Source organism: Apodemus sylvaticus, chromosome 3 (genome assembly GCF_947179515.1).
Source record: "Apodemus sylvaticus chromosome 3, mApoSyl1.1, whole genome shotgun sequence".
In the NCBI taxonomy this organism is placed as follows: domain Eukaryota; kingdom Metazoa; phylum Chordata; class Mammalia; order Rodentia; family Muridae; genus Apodemus; species Apodemus sylvaticus.
The window spans coordinates 112922425-112928400 of record NC_067474.1 but is presented as its reverse complement, the minus strand read 5'-3'; the positions used below and the strand labels follow the sequence as shown (position 1 = coordinate 112928400).

The window sequence follows — 5976 nt, the reverse complement described above, 5'->3', positions numbered from 1 at the left end:
TGTGCTCCGCAGTGTCATAACTGGATTATATGATTGTTCCATTTCTAGTGTTTTGTGACATCTCTGAGCTTAGCTTCACAGTGGTTTTATAAATCTCTTTCTACAGTGTGAGTTCCATGAATGAAATGTAGGTCGTCAGTCTTGGCAGCAAGTGCCTCTCCACCTGGTAAGATGTCTCACCAGTCGGCTTCCAAAAATGTTAACCAGTTGGACTTCTTTTGAGAGCTCTCAAGCAGAATTGCTTTTAAGTTGAAGAACCTTAAATGATCTTAGAATGTAAGATGTTGTGATTTCACTTATGTGTTGGAAGATGATTAGCTTTCTTTGTTTGAAAAATGGAGAGACAAGTCCCATCATACCTTGCGCGCCACCATCCCTTCCTTCTTCCTCTGTGCTGCTTGCCAAGGTGGCTGCAATCTGTTTTGCGGCATCATGGCTGCCTCCAACCATTGGTGAAACCCAAGATCGTCAAAAAGAGGACCAAGAAGTTCATCAGGCACCAGTCAGACCGATATGTGAAAATTAAGCGGAACTGGAGGAAACCCAGAGGCATCAACAACAGGGTGCCGAGAAGGTTCCAGGGCCAGATCCTGATGCCCAACATTTGTTACAGGAGCAACAAAAAACCCAAGCATGCTGCCTAGCGGCTTCCAGAAGTTTCTGGTCCGTAATGTCAAGGAGCTGGAAGTGCTGCTGGTGTGCAACAAATCTACTGTGCTGAGATTGCTCACAATGTGTCCTCTCAGAACCGAAAGCCATCATATGAAGAGCAGCACAGTTGGCCATCGAAGTCACCACTCCCAACACCGGGCTATGCAGCAAAGAAAATAAATAGATGACATGTGTGCATGTTTTGTGTTTAAATAAAACCACAAAAACTGCTCCCAAAAAAAAGGATAGAAAGGAAGACAGACAGAAAGAAAATGGAGAGATAAATTTGAATAGGGCACTTACATGGATAAAAGGTGGAAGTCAAATGGAATTTGTTCATTAGACAGAATATACTTTTATTTGCCTCAAACCAATGAAGTAGATTAACCCACTGATGATTTGAAGTTCTACTACATTACGAGTGAGGCTGAATTCTTGGTCAGTAGACACTTAAGGTCTTAGTCTTCAGAAAGGAAACTCGGTTCCCACACTTGGGACTCACAGGGCTCAAGCAAACTTAGTCAAGGCTGCTCTCCCCAGCATTATGGTGGGCACAGCACCCTTGGGTCTTCCGTCTCGATCAAACAAGAGGGCTTTTCTTTTTTTCTTTTCCACTCTACTTATTTTATTTATTTATTTATTTATTTATTTATTTATTTAAGTTCAGCATATAATGTAATGGTCTGTAATGAAATAGAAAACATTCTTGTAGACGTGTGTCACTATACTTTATTCTCAGCCTTTCCCTGTACTCACCTCTCCCCTGCATCCTGCCCTCCCCTGTACCCTCCCCTCCTCTGCCCCCCTGTCCTCCCCTGTACCCTGCCCTCCCCTGCTCCCTGCCCTTTCTCATTTATCACACCAAATGAGGGAAATAAGAAAAAAATGCATCTTTTCAGATATTTTAAGCAATGTGAATTTAGAGGTTCTCTTGATGTCTTTTAAGGACTTCCCAGCTGTTGCGATGCTGTTAGTGAAAAGGTGTTATTTGGAATGACTATTACTTTCCCTGCTTTGGTAGCTCAATAGAGGGCACCATGATTCACCATCAGAATAAACCAGGGACAGTGTGTGGTGGAAGACTACAATGAAAATATAACACATCCCAGGATCTGGGTAGTTTCATCATGGACAGTGTCAAGGACTTTCCTGTCTACAGAAGGGATAGGAACAAAAAGACTTCTTAAGACATTTTGTACTCCACCTGAGGGTTTTTTTTTTTTTAAATCTACTTATGGGATTAGAGAGTTGGCTCCTCAGTGGTTAAGAGAGCTTGTGGCTCTGGCAAAGGCCCTGGGTTCAGTTCCCAGCATCCCACAACTGCATGTGACTCTAGTTGTAGGGAATCTAGCACCCTCTTCTGACGGCAGTGGGTTTCTGCGTGCATGTGCTGCATATGCATACATGCAGACACTGATGTGAGTGTGTGTATGCAGCATGCATACACACAAATATATCTTTCTAAAAATCCAGTCTAATTACTTTTATCTGCGTTTACCTTCCTCCTGGCAGAAGCTCCATGGTCTTTTTATCTCAGAAGACTTGGATGCAGAAAGTTTCTATCCACTTTGTACAGTAAGGAGAGCGTGCCCATTGATTTAGTCTTTACCATCTTGAAACAGGAGCCCAGTGTTATGAATTGTGGAGCAGTACTTAGTAATCTTCTCCAGTGACAGCACTGGGAGGGGGTAGAAGTAAAGGTCCCCTTCCTGCCTCCCAGGCCTTTCCTCCATCCCAAGCTTTCTTTCAGGGCAATTAGTGTAACAGCTGAGAGTCCAGGTTCCTGTGTGGTCCGCAAAGCTACATGCTACCTTTTTTCCCCCTCCATTTTATATTGATCCTTAATGAAATTATGACTCTGATCAAGTTGGCAGACTGTGACAGTGCCTGGTTCACTTCACTGAATAATAGTTGTGAAAAATTTTAAAGGAAAACTAGAAGAAACCAAGCTCCTTTCCTTTTGAAATGACATTCTGTGGTTAATTAATATTATTAATTAATTAATAAGAATATCTTCTTGGTAAAATTAAAATATACACAAAACTAAAGATGAAAACTAAAAAGTATTGAAGATTTTATCACTTAGGATTAATTGACCTTCATATTTCTCTCTATATATAGAAACTTTAGTGTGTAGACATAGCTATCTTTATAGATGTTTACATGCGTATACCCGTGTCTCATGTAAAAGGCTGAAATGTTATATTTTTAACATTTATATTAAGCTACCAATATCATTGACATTTTCTTGTTATGAAGGGAGCTGAACCCAGGGACTCAGTGTATACTAGGCAAATGCTTTACCACTGATCCAGCTCAACTTTCCCCCATATCTTTGAGATTTCCTTGATGAATATGCTTTGTTATAGTTGGTGACTGTTATGATTTGAGTGCGTGTTTGAGTGTGGGTGCACACGCATTGTGGATCCCATGGAAAAGCCTGAGGGGAACCTTTAGGATCTCATTTTCCTTCCTTGTTTTTTGGAAGGGTCTCTCTGTTTTCTTTCTTTCTTTTTTGGTCATATAGACTAACTGGATGGCCCTCAAGCTTCTGGGAGATCCTCTGGTCTCTGACTTCCATCTTGCCATAGGCGTGCTGGTTTTACAGATGTGTGCTACCACATCTGGGCTTCTTTTTTTTTTTTTTAAACATGGGTCCTAGGTACTGAATTCAGGTCATCAGGCTTGTGTGATAATGCTAAATCATCTTTCTGGCACACCAATCATTTCTTTAGATAAAAATTTAAAAGTAAAATTCTTCTTCAAAATATATGAGCATTTAAACTCGTTCCAGATTTCTATAGTTAAATTGTTTTCTAGGATAATTTTTAAGATGTGTTTTATTTTATTTTATTTTTTTTGTGTGTGTTGTGTTGTGTTGTGTTTATCTGGGTATGGATGTGGATGCCTGTGGAGGGCAGAAGAGAACTTCTCCTATAGCTAGAGTTACAGGTATTTGTGAGCTGCTAAACATGTTACTGGGATCCAAATGCTGGTCCTTGTGGTTAAGCAACAAGCTCTAAACTGCTGGGACATCTCTCTAGACACAGAATAATTTTATCATCTTCTGATAAAATCAGCTTGAGATTGGTTTTATTTTCCTTTCGTATTTTCTAATTAGTTACATTTACTACTTGAGAAAGCTATCGATTTTTATAGCATTTATTTATTTGTTTTCTTTCTTTGAAAATGAAAGATAAAAGAAACAGAAGATTTGACTATTTTCTGAACATGTGAGATTCACTGTCCTCTAAAGTTTGGAGGAAACTTGAGAAACCTTCAGCTCCTCTGTACAAAATTATGCAAGGAGCATATTTCAGCTCTACTCCAAAGTGAGGCAAAAGAGGTAGGCCTTTATAGCCTGGTGGTATAACTGGCATGCCTGCCTGGAAGGAAGGAAGGAATGTTTTCTAAAGGGACACTTGTGAACATCTCTTTGGCTATCAGATGATTGCAACAATGGACCCAACAAACTAGAATTTCCCCAGGAATCTCCCACTGGAACAAAAATAGACTGAAATCCTGGGGAATTTGAGATGAGGACCTTGTCTCCTGGAGATTTACAATTTGTCATATTGTAAGAGAGACTTGGAGCAGATACATTGGTGGGTAGGACCACACCTTGACTAGACTACTTAGTTATTCACATCTTTTCCCTTCTATTTGTGTCAGAACCCTAAAGATGGGCCTGGAGGTGGTCACTGGATCTTTCTTTTCAATGTGAGCACAGTGAATTCATCCTTTCTTCCTGCTTTTCACTACTGTTTTGGCTCTTTTTAATAGACTTATGGAGGGTGGGTGGTTGAACCTGGCTGGGTGAGGCACAGGTTGTGATCCTAAGCCAGTTAGTATCAATGACGTCATGTCCTGAACATAGGCTGCCCAAGAAGAGAATATGACCTTAGACCTGGGGCTTTTTGCGGCTGAGGCAAATCCAGAAGGTCTAATCCTGGAGGATATCTGTAAGAACCGTGCCTGATAACTAAAGCAAAAGCCCTATGTTGAAGTGTGATCTGGACAATGCACCTGTGTATCCATCTCAGCATTCAAAGGACTTATGGCCAGTATTCAGAGGCTTAGCATCTTTTCTCTGGACTATTGCAGTAGCCTCCTAACTTGGCTGGTGGTCCCCATGTCCAACCTGTACATTAGTGTGCTGCTACAGAATATTTTTGAAATGTAAATCTGACCTTAGTGCTCAAAGACTTTTCAATCTCTCCATTTATTCAACCATTGACTTAATAATCAATTCATTTACTTAGGAGAACTGATCAGATCACAAATTTTGTAGTAAAAAAGACTGCCTTTTCTTGAACACATCCATTAAATCCTATGCACACCAGCTTCAAATATATTCTCATACTTCCAATACTTCTGAACATGTCCTCTTACTTAGTCCAATGCATTATTGAACATCATAGGAACCACAGACTAAGCCCAGCCTCTGGCGCGATGGTTTTATTGTTTCTCAGCTGTCTTTTCTTCACATATAAACCAGAATAACTGATGGAAATTAGAATATTTTTAATAGAAAATGAAATAGACCAACCACTGATGGTATTCTAGGGTGACAGAATATTTCAGATAGAAGGAATGTCGGGCACAAAAGCTATATGTTGGGAGCAAAATTGGAATGTCTGGATGCAATGGTGAATGAGAGACTGTGAAGAATTTTTTGTATTCTTTTCCTGAATCTTCCATTCTTTTCAGTTTCCTACCCAGATTATGTCTCTTTCCGTGTCTGAGCAATGGAGGGGAGGAGAAGCACAAGAAAAGAAACTGAGTCTTTTTCTTTTTTCTTTTCTTTTCTTTTTTCTTCTCTTTTCTTCTTTCCTTTTTCTTCTTTCTTTCTTTCTTTCTTTCTTTCTTTCTTTCTTTCTTTCTTTCTTTCTTTCTTTCTTTCTTTCTTTCTTTCTTTCTTCCTTCCTTCCTTCCTTCCTTCCTTCCTTCCTTCCTTCCTTCCTTCCTTCCTTCCTTTCTTTCTTTCTTTCTTTCTTTCTTTCTTTCTTTCTTTCTTTCTTTCTTTCTTTCTTTCTTTCTTTCTTTCTTTCTTTCTTTCTTTCTTTCTTTCTTTCTTTCAAAAGATTTAATTTATGTATGTGAGTATACTGTAGCTGTCTTCAGACACACCAGAGGAGGGCATCAGATCCCATTACAGATGGTTGTAAGCCACCATGTGGTGGCTGGGAATCAAACTCAGGACCTCCAGAAGAACAATCAGTGCTCTTAACCACTGAGCCATCTGTCCAGTCCCTCTTTTTCCTTTTTCTTTTTTAAAAGCCCCCTCTCCAGAGGAGTGCATCCCAGGGATTTTCTGATGACTTC

General features: G+C 39.9%; 1 pseudogene; it reads left to right on the top strand.

Moving 5' to 3' along the window:
• The first annotated feature begins 335 nt into the window (after positions 1–335).
• Positions 336–835, top strand: LOC127680303 (60S ribosomal protein L32-like; annotated as a pseudogene).
• The last annotated feature ends 5141 nt before the right edge of the window (positions 836–5976 follow it).